Source organism: Lithobates pipiens, unplaced genomic scaffold, assembly GCF_037356315.1.
Source record: "Lithobates pipiens isolate NorthernLeopardFrog02 unplaced genomic scaffold, aLitPip1_a1.2 Scaffold_8, whole genome shotgun sequence".
NCBI classification, from domain to species: domain Eukaryota; kingdom Metazoa; phylum Chordata; class Amphibia; order Anura; family Ranidae; genus Lithobates; species Lithobates pipiens.
Genome location: NW_027507903.1, coordinates 9,262,631 through 9,280,998, shown reverse-complemented (window position 1 = coordinate 9,280,998; position 18,368 = coordinate 9,262,631). Strand labels below are relative to the sequence as shown.

Below are 18,368 nucleotides of genomic sequence, written 5' to 3'. Positions count from 1 at the left end.
ACAGCCAAATTTGAAAAGAATTTCCAATACCTATAATGTAATAGTTAGTTATTATTAGTTAGTTAATTATCATTTTAGAATTTTCGGATTATCGAATCTTCGGATTTTCGTTCTTTCGAATTTTGGGATTTTCAGATTTTAGAATTTCCATATTTTCGAATTTAGAATTTTAGAATTTCCGAATCTCCGAATTTATTTGAAGTAATACATTTCGATCATAACGAATGACCCAAAAAATGAAAAAACAAACAAACAAACAAACAAAAAAAAACGAATGAAACAAAAACAAACATTTTTTCCCGGTGCACATCCAGATGCTTTTCTGAATGCGTGTTTTTGATGAGTGCATTTTTGGAGCAGTCCAGTGCAATTTTTCCCCCCTCTTTTCTAAACCTTAAATAAGGGCCGGTTCACACCACGTGCAATCCAGTGAATTTTTCTTCAGCATCAAAAATGCATGGAAAGTAGTTTATATGGTTTTCAATGACATAGTTCACACCAGTGATCTATGCCCAGAAAAAAAGTAGAACATGCTGCATTTCTCCTGTACTGGACTGTTCTGGAATGCGGTAAAACGCATTAAAAACACTCCAGAACGTACCTAAACGCACTGGAGCACACATCTCCTTATTTAACCACTTGCCGCTCTCGTTCTGGGTGGATGTCACATGACGGCCTCCCAGAATGACCGCTCTCACGTGTCCCCGGGGGGGCGCAGCGATCACGGCCGCGGTTCTTTAACCATGTGATCGGCTGCGTCCAATTACAGCCGGTCACATGTAAACACGGAGATGGCGGTAATCGGCTTTCCTCGCCTCACACTGACAGAGCCGATCAGCGACAACTCCTCACAGGGGACAGCTAGGTATGTAATCAGGGTACTGATCATCAGTGTCCTGATTACAATTGGTGCCCACCAGTGCCAGCAATGATTGCCCGCCACTGTCACCAATCAGTGCCAACTGGTGCCCACAATTGCCACCAATCAGTGGCCATTAGTGATGCCAGTCAGTGCTGCCCCATCAATGCACATAAGTGTCCATCAGTGGCATGCACCGCTGCCGACTATCTGTGCCCACCGGTGCCGCCTATCTGTGCCCACCAGCGCCGCCTATCTGTGCCCACCAGCGCCGCCTATCAGTGCTGCCTATCAGTGACCATAAGTGTGGCATATTCATGCCTCCTCATCAGTGCCACCTAATCAGTGCCCATAAGTGCTGCCTCATCAGTGCCCATCAGTTTAGCCTGTCAGCGCCCATCAGTGCAGCCTGTCAGCGCCCATCAGTGTAGCCTGTCAGCGCCCATCAGTCTAGCCTGTCAGCGCCCATCAGTGTAGCCTGTCAGCGCCCATCAGTCTAGCCTGTCAGCGCCCATCAGTCTAGCCTGTCAGCGCCCATCAGTCTAGCCTGTCAGCGCCCATCAGTCTAGCCTGTCAGCGCCCATCAGTCTAGCCTGTCCGCGCCCATCAGTACCCATAAGTGCGGCATATTTGTGCCTCCTCATCAGTGCCCATAAGTGCCGCCTCATCAGTGCCCATCAGTGCAGCCTATCAGTGCCCATAAGTGCGGCATATTCGTGCCTCCTAATCAGTGCCCATAAGTGCCGCCTCATCAATGCCCATCAGTGCAGCCTATCAGTGCCCATCAGTGCAGCCTCATCAGCGCCCATCAATGAAGGAGAAAAATGACTTGTTTACAAAATATACTGACAGAAACTAAGAAACACTTTTTTTTTTTTTTTCAAAATGTTGGGTATTTTTTTCTTTTATAGGAAAAGAAAGCTCTATTTGTGTGAAGAACATGATAAATCATGTCACATGGTTACAGTGTAGGACGACCGCGCAATTGCCATTCGACAGCGCTGAAAGCTGAAAAATGGCCTGGGAAGGAAAGGGGGTAAAAGTGCCCGGTATTGAAGTGGTTAAGGTTAAGAAAAAGAGGGGGAGAAAAAAAAAAAGCACTGGACTGCATCAAAAATGTGTCAAAACGCGCATCCGGAAAAGCATCTGGAACGCACGCAGCCTGCGTTTTCTATGGTGTGGATCGGCCCTAAATGATGATTTACGGTTGCGCCGGTGTTTACCGATGAATAGGAAGTCAAAATGTAGCTAAAAAATGTGAAACCTTGACGGCTGCCTAATGTTTTCTCTTACAATAAGGAGCATTGAATGAGTTGTCAGGAGAACGCCGCTGTGCGCGCACCTTAATTGGAGGCACAAGGAGCCATTTAGAGAGACGGCGGAGCTGGAATAAATGCCGACAGCAGAAACAATATGCTGCATGCGGCTTTCATAAAGAACGTCTCCCGGCAAACCACGAAATGCTGAATACAGATTGAAACCCGGAATTAAGCGGTTGTAAAGCCCAAATTTTTTTTTTTTCCCTTAATAAATTCCAGGTAAAAAAAAAAAAAAAATGTAGGCATCAGAATCCCCCCTTCCTCCCTCCCTTTTTTACTTGCCCACTTCACCCCCGGAAGGATTTACCCCCTTCCTGACCAGGCCATTTTTTGCGACACGGCGCTGCGTCGCTTTAAATGACAATTGTGCGGTCGTGCAAAGTTGCACCCAAACAAAAATCAACGTCCTTTCCCCTCCCCCCCCCCCCCACAAATAGAGCTTTCTTTTGGTGGTATTCGATCACCTCTGCAGGTTTTTATTTTTTTGCGCTATAAAAAAAAAGTGACAATTTTGGAAAAAAACACAATATTTTTTTACTTTTTGCTATAATAAATATCCAAAAAAAATGTCATCAGTTTAGGACGATATGTTTTCTTATTATTTTTGGTTAAAAACATAAATAAATTTATTTTATTTATTTTTTTAATCGCAAGAAGCGTATATTGTTTGGATAGATTGGAAAAAACACAATATTTTTAACTTTTTGCTATAATAAATATCCAATAAAAAAAATAAAAAAAAAATCATCAGTTTAGGCCAATATGTATTTTTCTACATATTTTTGGTAAAAAAATAAATAAAAAAAATGCAAGAAGCGTATATTGATTGGTTTGCGCAAAAGTTATTGCGTCTACAAAATAGGGGATAGATTTCTGGCATTTTTATTTTATTTTTTTACTAGTAATGGAGGCGATCTGTGATTTTTTAGCGGGACTGCGACATTGCGGCGGAACAGACCGGGCACTTTTGACAACTTTTTGAGACCAGTGACATTTACACAGCGATCAGAGCTAAAAATAGCCACTGATTACTGTGTAAATGTCACTGGCAGGGGAAGGGGTTAACACTATGGGGGCGATCAAGGGGTTAAATGTTCCCTAGGGAGGTGTTTCTAACTGTGGGGGGAGGGGACTGACTGGAGGAGGAGAGAGATCGCTGTTCCTGATCACTAGGAATGTCAGAACAGGGATCTGCGTGATTACATTAGAGTTAAAGAGGAAGTAAACCCTTCCAAACAACTTGGACCTATAGGTAAGCCTAGATTAAGGCTTACCTGTAGGTCCAAGCAATATCTCCTAAACCTATATGGTTTAGGAGATATTTGCCCGAAAATGGGCACCGCTGTCTACGGCGCATGCGCCGTAGACAGCGGCGCGCAGGCGCACTAAATGCGGCAAATCCAAGAATGGATTTGCCAAATTTGTCGACTCCCGTGCGCATGCGCGGGAGTGACATCATCGCGGCTTCGCCGTATGACAGCGGCGGAGCTGCGAGGCGCGACTCCCGTGCGCATGCGCGGGAGTGACGTCATCGCGGTTGCGCCGCTGTGATTCGTCGGAGCTGCGAGACGCCACAAGCAACATGGATGCGGCGGACTACAGGGGACAGCGGCGACTTCGCTGGCTCCTGTGTCAGGTAAGTGACACATAATGAGCTACTATGCGATGCGATGCGATGCATAGTAGTCCATTATGCTTTACCTTTGCAGGGAAAAAAAGAGGAAGTAAACTTATCAGGGTTTACTTCCTCTTTAACCCCTTCCCTGTCAGTGTCATTTATACAGTAATCAGTGGATATTTTTTAGCTCTGATCACGTTAATAATGTCACTGGTCCCAAAAAAGTGTCAAAAGTGTCCGATCTGTCCGCCGTAATGTCGCAGTCCCACTAAAAATCTCTGATCACCGCCATTACTAGTAAAAAAATAAAAATAATAAAAATGCTACAAAACTATGCCCTATATTGTAGTCGCTACTTTTGCGCAAATGAATCAATATACACTTATACAAAAATATATAGTAGAATACATATCGGCCTAAACTAAAGGAAATTTTAATTTTTTTTTTTGATACTTATTATAGCAAAAATTTAAAAATATCAGGTCTTTTCCTAAACTGATGAAGAAATTTGTTTTAATTTATTTTCTTTTTTTTGGATATTTATTACAGCAAAAAGTAAAAAATATTTAATTTTTCCCAAAATTGTCGCTCTTTTTTTTGTCTATAGCGTAACAAGTAAAAACCGCAGAGGTGATCAAATACCACCAAAAAAAAGCTCTGTTTGTGGGGAAAAAAAAGCCATCAATTTTGTTTGGGTACAATGTCGCACGACCACGCAATTGTCAGTTAAAGCAAAGCAGTGATGTATCAGAAAAAATGACCTGGTAATTAAGGGGGTAAATCCGTCCGAGGCTGAAGTGGTTAATAAAACCGTACATATCATTATGACTACTTTGTGCATCCAGGTGGATTATAGCGCTTTTTTTTTTTTTCAGGACAAATTGGGTTTTCATTTGGTGGTAAATGGTACTGGATATCTGCTGATTTTTATTTTTATTTTTTATTTTTTTTAATATGTAAGGAAAATTGGCCCAAAAAATCCCGGCAATTGCAGCGATAACACATATGTGTATGTTAGTTGTTTGTACCTGTATGACAACCCAGAAACAATAGTGCCCATTTTGCAGTTTTTTTTTTGTTTTTTTTTATCCTACCTAAAACACACTGACACTGATACAAAAAAAAAAATGTTAATCCTGTCAAAAAATACTGACCCTGACCTTGACCCTGACCTTTTGACCCTGACCTTGACCCAAACACTAACCCTGGGGCTGACCTATATCAAATCTTGATCTCTGTATTTTTATTTCATTTTTTTTTTAATTATTACTATTTTTTTTTTTTGTACACACAATGTAAAAAAAAATAAATAAAAAAAATAATAGTATTTATTTTTTCTATGTCTGCAAGGACAGAGAGAGATAAAATATATCTGTCTCCTCCATTCACAATTTTATTACTATTATTATTTTTTTGAACACACAATGTAAAAAAAAAAAAAAAAAATTGTATTTTTTTTTTCTCTCTGCAAGGACAGATAAAGATACAATATATCTGTCTCCTCCATTCACAGAGACAGAAGACACAGGGGGGCGGGCTTCACAGAGACTGATCACTGTGATAGCCAATTATTACTATTATTATTATTTTTTTTTTTTTTTGTACACACACTGTAAAAAGAAAAAAAAATAATGGTATTTTTTTTTTTTTTCTATCTCTGCAAGGACAGATAAAGATACAATATATCTGTCTCCTCCATGCACAGAGCCAGAAGACACGGGGCGGGCTGATCACTGTGATAGCCAATCAGAGGCTATCACATCAATCATGTGACCCAAAATTGGAACAGTGGGGGTGGGGGGGGGGGCGGATTCTGTGCCGGGAGTGTGCCGTGCGTTGCGCTACCAGCACAAAGTGAGAAACGCAAATATGCGTCCTCCATGGACAAAAAGCCCAGACCGGCGAGGCCGTGTATTTGCGTACGGTCGGTGTGAAGGGGTTAAATACCAAAGCTTTATTTTGTGTGGGAAAAAAAATTATAAAAATCTAATTTTGGGTACAGTGTAGCATGACCGCGCAGTTGTCATTCAAAGTGCGATGGCGCTGAAAGCTGAAAATTGGCCTGGGCAGGAAGGGGGGTAAAAGTTCCCGGTAGTGAACCGGTTAAATAAATATTAGTATTCTGGCGTTTTAGCTTTGTGAATTGAGTCTACAGTGGTTTAGAGAACACAATGTAATGCAGGCCATACACGGGTCGAGTTCCGAAATGAACTGTCGATCGAAAATCAATAAGTTCATGTGTTTTGTGATGCGGCGCCACCATTGATTTTGAAATTCGACTGACCGCGACCTGAATCCCACCTTCTGCTGCTGTTACGGAAAAGAAAATTTGTGACTTGGAATCTTCTTTTCTTTCCCGCTCATGCGCTTTTCTTTTTTCTTTTTTTTTTTTTTTATTATATTTCCTCGCACGATTCTCCTATCGATTAGAAATTCTGACACTTTCCAAAAATTTCTAAAAACTTCCAACATGCCCGATCACTCAAATTCGATGGCCGCATGAAAATCCAGCATTGCTGCGCCCCCACTAATCGAAAATCAAACGATTATACAAAGATGCGATTTTTCGAATTAAAAAAAAAAAGTTCAGAAATCGACAAGTGTAAGACTCGATTTACAAAGCATTACCTCCAGAATGAGGATCCTTAACCACTTGCGGGCACCGCCCACCGTACATTTCCTGCGACAGGGGCGGCCGATCTGTGCCAGATCACTTACCTGGCACGTGATCTGACACTTCTGGGTCTGAGGTGCGTGCGTGCCGCCGGCGACCCGCTCCCGATGTGATCGCACACAGCGGGAGCCCAGCGGCGGGTACAGCGGACCCATCAGTTAGACAGGACACCGGCAGAATGACAATCTGCCTACAAGACATGGGCACTGCTGAAAAATGTGTCGTCTCATTTGTTTGTTTTTTTTTTCGTAAATTTGAAAATTCTAAATTCTGAAATTGTAAAATTCTGAAATTGTAAAATTCTGAAATTCAGAAATTCGAAAATTCAGAAATTCGAAAATTCCGAAATTCGAAAATTCAGAAATTCAAAAATTCAGAAATTCTAACATTCATAAATTCAGAAAATCTAAAATTCAGAAAATCTAAAATTCAGAAATTCTAAAATTCAGAAATTCTAAAATTCAGAAAGTATAGAATTCAGAAATTTCTAAAATAAAAAATAAAAAAAATTCCAAAAATTAGAAATAACTAACTAATGATAACCATCAATTAAATCAGGGGAGATCAAAGGGTTAAATGTGTGCCTCGGATGTGCTTACGCACTCTGGGGGGGAGGTGCTTTGACAAGGGGGAAGGCAGAGATCCATGTTCTTGCTATGCAGAGACACAGGATCAATACCTTCCTTTCTGACAGAACGACAATCTGCCTTGTTTACATAGGCAGTAGACATATGCAATACGTTTTTCTTTCTGAATTTGTTTTTTTTTTTTTAACAAATTTCGACTAAATTCGTTAATTTGGAAATATCCAAACTATAGCAAACTTGTTTAAGAATTTTTCAGAATATTCAGAAATTCGAAAAGTCAAAATTTTGGAGATGCGAAAATTTGGAAATTCGGAAATCCGAAAATTCTGAAATGATAAAATTCTGAAATTCTGAAATTCAGAAATTCAAAAATTCTGAAATTTCTAAAATTCAGAAATAAGAAAAAATCCAAAAATTAGAAATAACTAACTAATGATAACCATCTATTAAATCAGGGGAGATCAAAGGGTTAAATGTGTGCCTCGGATGTGCTTACGCACTCTGGGGGGAGGTGCTTTGACAAGGGGGAAGGCAGAGATCCGTGTTCTTGCTATGCAGACACACAGGATCAATACCTTCCTTTCTGACAGAACGACAATCTGCCTTGTTTACATAGGCAGTAGACATATGCAATAAGTTTTTCTTTTTTTCTATAGCAAACTCGTTTAAGAAGTTTTCAGAATATTCAGAAATTCGAAAAGTCTAAATTTTGGAGATGCGGAAATTCGGAAATCTGAAAATTCGGAAGTTCGAGATTCAAAAATTCAGAAATCCGAAAAATCTAAAGAACGAAAATCCAAAAACCTGAATTTTAAAAAAAATCTGAAATAACTAACTAATAATAACTTAACTATTACTAAACTATTAAATTATAGGTATTGGAATGTCCTTCCAAATTTGGCTGTTAGTGAATGTAACGAATACGAATTTAGTTTTCAAATTATCTGAAATAAATGCGCTTCTAAACAAATGGAACGGAACAAATTAATAAACAATAATAATAATAATAATAATAATAAATAATTGGTTATGTTCCATTCGTTTAGATGCGGCATCCGTTATTTTGGATAATTAATAACTTCGGATAAATTCGTTACGTTCACCAACAGCCAAATTTGACAGAAAATTCCAATACCTAATACCTAGTTTAGTAATAGCTAAGTTATTATTAGTTAGTTATTATTTCAGATTTTTAGGATTTTCGTTCTTATTTTCGGATTTTCATTCTTTAGAATTTTTCGCATTTCTGAATTTCCGAATATTCAGATTTCGAATTTCCAAATTTTCGCATTTCCAAAATTTCGACTTTTCGAATTTCCAAATATTTGAATTTCTGAATATTCGGAAAAATTTGTTAAACGGGTTTTTGTTAATTTGGATATTTCCGAATTAACGAATATGTAAACAAGGCAGACTGTCGTTCTGTCAGAAGGGACGGTATTGATCCTGTGTTTCTGCATAGCAGGAACACGGATCTCTGCCTTTCCCTTTTCAAAGCACCTCCACCCCAGAGTGAATAAGCACAACCTAGGCACACATTTACCCCTGTGATTGCCCCTGATGTTAACCTCTTCCAGCCAGTGTCATTAGTACAGTGACAGTGCATATTTTCAGCACTGATACCTGCATTAGTGTCACTGGTTCCCACAAAGTGTCAGTTAGGTGTCTAATTTGTCCACTGCAATATCACAGTCCTACTATAAGTTGCTGATCACCACATTAGTAAAAAAAAAAAACTACAAATATCCCATAGTTTGTAGTTGCTATAACTTGTGAAAACTAATCAATATACACTAAATGGGATTTTTTTTGTTTTTTTTTAACAAAAACATGTAGCAGAATACATATTGGCCTAAATTTATGAATAAATCAGATTTTTCTTTTTTTTACATTTTTTTTTATTGAATTTTTTTTCTAGCAAAAACTAAAAATTATTATTTTTTTTTTTTTAAGTTGTAGCACAAAAAATAAAAACAGCAGAGGTGATCAAATACCACCAAAAGAAAGCTCTAGAATGCATATTAGCCTAAATTTATGAAGAAATTAGATTTTTTACATATTTTTATTGGATGTGTTTTATAGCAGAAAGTAAAAAATATATTTTTTTTCAAAATTATCGCATTCTTTTTGTTTATAGCGCAAAAAATAAAAGCCACAGACGTGATCAAATACCGCCAAAAGAAAGCCCTATTTGTGGGAAAAAAAGGCCTAAATTTATGAATGAATCTGATTTTTTACATTTTTCTAGCAAAAAGTAAAAATTATTATTATTATTATTATATATGTTTTAAATTGTCGCAGTTTTTTTGTTCTTAGCGCAAAAAATTTAAAACGCATAGGTGATCAAATACCACCAAAAGAAAGCTCTATTTGTGGAAAAAAAAAAGGACGTCAATTTTATTTGGGTACAACGTCGCACAGACGCGCAATTGTCAGTTGATGTAATGCAGTGCCGCATCGCAAAAAATGGCTTGGGGGGGGGTAAATCTTCCTGAGGTCGAGTGGTTAAAGTGATATTAATCTCTTCAGCCCCGGAAGGTTTTACACCCTTAATGACCAGGCCATTTTTTTGAGATATGACTCTGCGTTACTTCAACTGATCATTTTTCCAAAAATAGAACTTTCTTTTGGTGATATTTGATCACCCTTTGCGTTTTTAATTTTTTTCGCTAAAAACAAAGTAAAACTGCGACAATTTAAAAAAAAAATAATAATAATAATTTTTACTTTTTGCTAGAAATTTTTTTAAAAAAATCAGATTTATTCATAAATTTAGGCCTTTTTTCCCACAAATAGAGATTTCTTTTGGTGGTATTTGATCACCCTTTGCGTTTTTTAATTTTTTGCACTAAAAACAAAATAAAACTGCGACAATTTAAATTTTAATTTTAATTTAGACCAATATGTATTCTGCTGCATGTTTAACGTAAAAAAACGAAACAAAAAAAAACCGCAATAAGCGTATATTGATTGGTTTTCGCAAAAGTTATAGCATCTGCAAACTATTGGATATTTTTATTTTTTACTAGTAATGGCGGCGATCAGCAATTTTTAGCGGGATGGTGACATTGCGGCGGACAAATCAGACACAAAGTGACACTTTTTGGGGACCAGTGACACCAATACAGTGATCAGTGCTAAAAAATATGCACTATCACTGTATAAAAGACACTGGCTGGGAAGGGGTTAACACTTGGGGGCGATCAAAAGGTTAGGCGTGCTCCTAGGGAGGAGGTGCTTTCTAACTGTGTGGGGGATGGGCTGACTGGAGGAAGAGAGAGATTCCGTGTTCCTGATTAGCAGGAATCACAGATCTCTCGCTTCCTCTGTGACAGAACGGCGGTCTGCCTTGCTTACATAAGAAAAAAACAATAAAAGGAATGCTGCCTTGTTTACATTCTGCCTCTCCTATGAACGATCGCAGGTGAACCGCTGATTGGCTCCCACTGTGATTGGACACGCGCGGAGAGCGGGTCTCCACACGCGCACGACCCAGGCCCAGGAAGAGGAAACACATCATAGAGGTAATACATGTTATATGCATATGTTATACTTGCCTGCTCTGTGTAATGGTTTTGCACAGAGCAGCACAGATCCTCCTCTTCTCAGGTCCCTTGGTCAGCACTCCTGGCCCCTCCCCCATACCCCCAACTTTTTAAGATGCGAATGAGGGACACCTATCAGCAAAAGTATGCAGACATAGGACACACCCCTGGCCACACCCCCTTAAAGGAGAATTAACCCAAAACAAAAGGTTAATTAAATCCTCAAGTGCTTTTTTTTACCATTACTATTCCTTTATATTGGCTTTTGAAATGTACAAATGTAGCAATTTAGAAATCAGATGAAAGGATTAGCGCTGAGAAACACTTTCTGATAGAGAAAAAGTGCATTTTATATACAGCTATATAGATCAGACCAACACGAGGGACAAATGAGGAGGAATGAGGGACAGTGGGACATTGCTCCAAATCAGGGACAGTCCCTCGAAATCAGGGACAGTTGGGAGTAATGCCTTCCCTCCTCCTGATTGGCTGAGACACACAGCAGGCGCCATTGTCTCCCACTGCTGACAACCAAAATCTCTGAGCCAATAAAGAGAGAGAGGGGGCGGGGCTCAGCTTCGGTGCCCCCCATAGCAAGCTGCTTGCTGCGGGGGGCACCCGAGCTGAGCCTCTGCCTCCTCTCTCTCCTTATTGGCTCAGATATTTTGGTTGTCAGCAGTGGGAGACAATGGCACCTGCTATGTGTCTCAGTCAATCAGGAGGACAGCTGAGTCTCCCATGGTGCTGGATCTAGATGGTTAGGGGGAGGGGGGAATGCACACTGAAGGTTTTTTTTTTATGCCTGCAGATAATAATTGATTGGCAGCACTGGTGGGTATTGATAGGTGGCACTGGTGGGTACTGATAGTTGGCACTGGCAGGTGGCACTTTGTGAGTACAGATGAGGCAGACACGGCTCTCTGTGTGAGAGACCAATGGCCGTCTGGTCTCTGCGGCAGATTCGCCGCAAGATCACTTTTATCAGTGGTGGGAGTGGGCCCCCCGCCCCACTGCCCTCCGCCGCTTACTGGAGCCATCGGCAGCGGCGGAGGCGATCGGATCCTTTTCCTAGCCTGACATGTAGACAAGTGAGGGGAAGATGGCCCACTGTCTCCATAACATTGCAGGTTGGAAAGAACATCAAAATGTCACTTCCGCCTTTAGCTCTTAAAGGGCCATTTTTTTATTGTATTTTTTTTAAATGAGAAAATTTTTGTTTTTATTTTTTGTTGCATTTTAGTGTAAATATGGAGATCTGAGGTCTTTTTGACCCCACATCTCATATTTAAGAGGACCTGTCATGCTTATTTTTCCTATTAAAAGGAGGTTTACATTCCTTGTAATAGGAAAAAAAGTGTCACTTTAAAAAAAAAAAAAAAAAAGAACAGTGTAAAAATAAAAAATAAAATAAATAAGAATAACATTTTTTTTTAAACGCGCCCCGTCCCGACGAGCTGAAATGTACCCATATGTGAGTAGCGCCCGCATATGAAAACGGCGTTCAAACCACACATGTGAGGTATCACCGCAATCGGTAGAGCGAGAGCAATAATTCTAGCCCTAGACCTCCTCTGTAACTCAAAACATGTAGAAATTTCTAAACATCGCCTATGCAGATTTTTAAGGATAAAAGTTTGTCGCCATTCCGCAAGCGGGCGCAATTATGAAGCGTGACATGTCGGGTATCAATTTACTCGCCGTAACATTATCTTTCACAATATAATGGAGAGAAAAATCCAAGCAGTCCCCAGGGGGGGTCGTGTTACATTTGGGGGCTCGTCCGGGATGCCATCTGCAGCCGGTGTTCTGATGAGAAAGGTCCCCCCATCAGATAGTGTCTGCCCTGCTTGCGCAGTACGGAGGACAAAGGAGACGCCGAAAGTCTCCGAAGATGAATAGCGCCTGCGCACTTAATAGTACATTCTGTCACACGCTCCCGAAGTTGTAAAATACACCACTTTGTAACAGGGCATGTGAGAGAGAGAATATGGAGATTTTTAAGGGTAAAAGTTTGCAATTTTGAAGCATGACATGTTGGGTATTAATTTACTCAGCGTAACATTATAAAAAAAATTGGGCTAACTTTACTGCTGTCTTATTTTTTAATTAAAAAAGTGTATTTTTTCCCCCAAAAAAGTGCGCTTGTAAGACAGCTGCACAAGTACAGTGTGACAGACAGTATGGCAACGACCGACATTTTATTCTCTAGGGTGTTAGAAAAAAAAAAAAAAAAATATATATATATATATATATATATATATATATATATATATATATATATATATATATATGTTTGGGGGTTCTAAGTAATTTTCTAGCGGAAAAAAAAAAACAGTTTTTAACTTGTAAAGTTGTTAAGTGCCCAGTAAGCAAGTGGTTAAATCCAGAAGGGCATTTTTTTTTTACCACTATTATTCCTTTTGAAATTTACAAAAGCAGCAATTTAGAAATCAGATGAAAGGTTTAGCTCTGGAAAACACTTTTTGAAAGAGAAAAAGTGAATTTTATATACAACTATACAGATCAGACCAAAATGAGGGGCAAATGAGGTGGAAAGAGGGACATTGCTCGAAATCAGGGACAGTCACTCAAAATCAGGGACAGTCACTCAAAATCAGGGACAGTCCCGCCAAACCAGGGACAGTCCCGCCAAACCAGGGACAGTCCCGCCAAACCAGGGACAGTCCCGCCGAAATCAGGGACAGTCCCGCCGAAATCAGGGACAGTCCCGCCGAAATCAGGGACAGTCCCGCCGAAATCAGGGACAGTCCGTCTAAATCAGGGACAGTCCGTCTAAATCAGGGACAGTCCGTCTAAATCAGGGACAGTCCGTCTAAATCAGGGACAGTCCGTCTAAATCAGGGACAGTCCATCTAAATCAGGGACAGTCCGTCTAAATCAGGGACAGTCCGTCTAAATCAGGGACAGTTGGAAGCTATGCTTTCTGTACAATATTGAGGTAAGTATTGTTTCTTTTTTAATAAAAAAAGAAAACAACTATATAGATCAGACCAAAATGAGGGACAAATGAGGGGGAAATAGGGACAGAGGGACATCGCTCCAAATCAGGGACAGTCCCTTGAAATCAGGGACAGTCCCACCAAATCATGGACAGTCCCGCCAAAATCAGGGACAGTCCCGCCAAAATCAGGGGCAGTCCTGCCAAAATCAGGGGCAGTCCCGTCAAAATCAGGGGCAGTCCCGTCAAAATCAGGGGCAGTCCCGTCAAAATCAGGGGCAGTCCCGTCAAAATCAGGGGCAGTCCGTCAAAATCAGGGGCAGTCCCACCAAATCATGGACAGTCCCACCAAATCAGGGACAATCCCGCCAAATCAGGGACAATCCCGCCAAATCAGGGACAATCCCGCCAAATCAGGGACAATCCCGCCAAATCAGGGGCAGTTGGGAGCTACGCTTTCTGTACAATATCGAAGGTAAGTATTGTTTCTTTTTTAATACAAAAAAAAAATTGGACTTCAGTATCACTGTAATAGAAAGTTTGGCTTTGCATCCATAAGCTGCCACTACTAATATTATAAAAAATAATAAAATACTATTGCGCCCAGAGCGCCAATTGGCGCAACATCTTTTTACTGCAGCTAAATTGACAATAGCCAGAGCATGGAGAACCCCAGCCCTGAGCTTCGAGGCAGTTAAGAATCGGCTAAATGAGGTTATGGTCAACGAAAAATTGTCTTCTGTTCTTTCTGACACTCATGCCAAGTTTCTGCGTGTCTGGCAGCCCTGGATCGCGTATCATTATTCTCCTAGATTCGATGTCGCTATATTGTCATTGTAAGAATCGGCTGTGCATACCCTGTGAGCCCAATCTCTTCCCCCCCCCCCCCCCTCCCCTCTCTCTTCCTCAACCTCCCCCTCTTTTTTTCTTCTCTTTCTTTCTTTGCTCTTTCCAATTTACAGTAGATGGTTACTATGGGCTGTCAAAGTATTGAACGACAAGCTTCTGTTGCAGTCATGTGAACACCCGGGTCCACCCGGACACAGAAAATGTTGGCATCGTTTGGGCAACAGCCTGCTTTACTTAATATTATACTGTGAAACACCTGAACTGTGATTTGTATGAAAGCCTATTGTATTCGAATGCACTTAATAATAATAAAAACTTTTGTAAAAGAAAAAATAATAAAATAAAATAAATAAAAATAATAAATGAGACAAAAAAAGAAATAAAACATTGGAGTGGTGGAATAGAAGGGGCCCCACGATAACCCGCGCCCACAAAGGGCCTTCGCCAAGTTTGCAGTGGCTGAGCGGAGCGTCTGCTGGGCACAGCTGTAGGAGATGTCATTGCTGCCTCCATACTGGAGAACAAGCCTCGCATTGCTTTCCCTGTCTGCCCGTCAGTGAGCAGCATTTGGCTTCCCTCATTCCGGAATATCTAATGAGATCACGTTCCTCTGCACTCCACACCTGGCCCTCTCCCTCTCTCTCTCCCTCTCCTTCTCCCTCTCTCTCTCCCTCTCCTTCTCCCTCTCTCTCTCTCTCCCTCTCTCTCTCTCTCTCTCTCCCCCTCTCCTTCTCCCTCTCTCCCCAGTAGCCAGCAGACGCGGCGCTGGCCCAGGCCGCAAGCTGCTGCCAAACAGTGAAACATGACTTGCCATGGCAGACGGGGGAGGGGAGGGGGGCAGAAGCCCGTCAGAGGTGGTCACCTATGGCCTGGATTCAATTTATCCCACCCAGGCGCCCCAAACTCCATTAGTCGCCAACGCTGTCGACTTTCGCCCTCCCTCCCTGCAAAGCGGCGCTCTCCAGGATGTCAACGTGCTCCGTTTATCAATGAACGACTTTTAAATAATCCAAATTTCTCCCCCCCCCCCCCCCCCTTCGTTCTCCTGTCTTATCGCTTCTCTGAGGCCAAAGGGAGAGAGCGGCCCCGGTGACAGTCCATTCTTCTTAGCGCAGAACAAATGGGATCAGCAATGCTAAGTGACACCACTTTGCCTCGCTCTATAACTACCGACCCAGCTGGGAAAGGTTGTCCCCCCCGGGAGCCGAGGAACCACCGTGATGGATGGGCGCCCCATTGACCGCCCGAGGAAAATGGAACACCTCGCCATGAAATGCATTGTGGGTCACCGGTGAATAGCGCAGGAAAAGGCGCTCTGCATGTGTTGGTGGGTGGGTGGGGGGGGCAGAAAAAAAAAAGAAGAAGGTTAATTGTTCGCAGAGCGAGTCGGATTCCTACGTCTTCTTCGGAGCGCGGCTCCCACCGGCAACAAGTTGTGGAGTCGGATGCAGGGAGACCTCGCAGGAAAAGAAAATGGCTTGAGGTCATCCATCGTCTGCGTCCAGATCACAGCGAGGAAAGAAAATAAAAAAAACAAAAAAACGCAAACTTCTAGCGGGCGGTGAGCGGAGGACGCGGCGAGGGAGCAACATTTAAACATTTCATTATCTGCAACGTATTTCTATGGTGTGAAGCGTCACAGTCTATTATATATTATCTCAGCCACAAAGAGCTTTGTCAGCGTTACGACCATCCAGAGGGAAAGCCACCTGGATACAAATGTTGCAATATTTATCAATCTGGATGCTGAAAATAAACATAAAAGATACAAAAAAAATAAAAATAACTAAATAAAAAGACATTTGAAGAGCTACAGACCAAACTAAAGTTTAACCACTTCAGCCAGCCCCCCCCCCCCCCCCACACACTTCTTCATGACCAGGCCGTTTTTTGCGATACAACGCTGCGTTGTTTTAACCGCTTCAGCCCCCGGGAAGATTTTACCCCCCTTTCCTGACCAGAGCACCTTTTGCGATTCGGCACTGCGTCGCTTTAACTGACAATTACGCGGTCGTGCGACGTGGCTCCCAAACAAAATTGACGTCTTTTTTTTCCCCACAAATAGAGTTTTCTTTTGGTGGTATTTGATCACCCCTGCGGTTTTTATTTTTTTTTTATAAACAAAAAAAGAGAGACAATTTTGAAAAAAAAAAAAAAAAAACGCATTATTTTTAACTTTTTGCTATAATAAATATCCGCCAAAAATATATAAAAAAAAATATTTTTCCTCAGTTTAGGCCGATACGTATTCTTCTTCTACATATTTTTGGTAAAAGAAATCACAATAAGCGTATATTGATTGGTTTGCGCAAAAGTTATAGCGCCTACAAAATAGGGGATAGTTTTATAGCATTTTTATTATTATTTTTTTTTAATTAGTAATGGCGTCGATCTGCGATTTTTATCGGGACTGCGACATTATGGCGGACACGTCGGACACTTTTGACACTATTTTGGGACCATTGGCATTTATACAGCGATCAGTGCTATAAAAATGCACTGATTACTGTGTAAATGACACTGCCAGAGAAGGGGTTATCCACTAGGGGGCGATCAAGGGGTTACGTGTGTTCTAGGGAGTGATTCTAACTGTGGTGGGGTGGGCTTCCAATCACATGTCAGCGATCACTGCTCCCGATGATAGGGAGCAGTGATCTCTCTCGTGACACAATGAAGAACATAGGCACTTCCCAGTTCTGAGGCTCCGTGACAAGATTGCCGGGAGACAAGTGGACATCGATTAAAGGGGACGTACAGGTATGCCCATTTGCCCACCGCTGCCATTGTGTCGACGTATATCAGCGTGCGGTGGTCAGCAAATGGTTATCTGACAATTGTGTAGTCGTGCGATGCTGTACCCAAATACAATTGATGTCCTTTTGTTCCCCACAAATAGAGATTTCTTTTGGTGGTATAAGACCGTCAATTTTGGAAAAAAATTAATAAATATATATAAATATATATATAATATATATATATATATATATATATATATATATATATATATATATATATATATATACACATATACATACATACACACACACACACACATATATATATATATATATATACACACACATATATACATATATATACACACTCACATATACATATATATATATATATATATATATATATATATATATATATATATATATATATATATATATATATATTTATTTATTTATATACACATATATATACATATATTTTTTTTTTGTTTTGTTTTTTTTTACTTTCTACTATAAAACATATCTAATAAAAAAATCTCTAATCTAATTTCTTCATCAATTTAGTCCAATTTGTATTCTGCTAAAAAAAAAAAAAAAAAATCTCAATAAGCTTATAATGATTGGTTTGCGCAAACTATGGGATGTTTTTATGGAATTTTTTTTTTTTTTTACTAGTAATGGCGGCGATTAGCAATTTTTAGTGGGACTGCGACATTGCGTCAGACAAATTGACATTGAGTGACACTTTTGACACTGTTTTGTGGACCAGCGACACTAATACAGTGATCAGTGGTAAAAAAATATGCACTGTCACTGTACTAATGACATTGGCAGGGAAAGGGGTTAACATCAGGGGCGATCAAAGGGTTAAATGTGTTCCTAAAGAGTGCTTGCTAACTGTGTGCTCCTGGCCCCCTCCCTCCTGCCAAGTTCCCCCCCCCCCCCCACAGCAAACAGCTTGCTATGGGGGCACCCAAGCAGGCTCACTTCTGAGCCGCTGCTCTGTGTGTCCATTTACACATAGCCCCGCCCCCACTCTCTCCTCATTGGCTCACTGGGTGTGACTGACAGTAGAGGGAGCCGCCAATGGCATCCGTCTCAGCCAATGCCTAGGAAAAGACACGGGACAGCCAAAGCTCTCGTGCACATCGCTGGATTGAGAAGGTGTTCAGGTAGGTATTTGGGGGAGCTTCTAGTGCTCACAGAAGGTTTTTTACCTTCTT

General features: G+C 40.8%; 1 protein-coding gene across 4 annotated transcripts in view; it reads right to left on the bottom strand.

Annotated features, from left to right (window-relative positions):
- LOC143962650 (multiple epidermal growth factor-like domains protein 11) overlaps positions 1 to 18,368 on the bottom strand; it is a 981,904-nt gene that overhangs the window by 941,401 nt on the left and 22,135 nt on the right. The window lies entirely within an intron of this gene.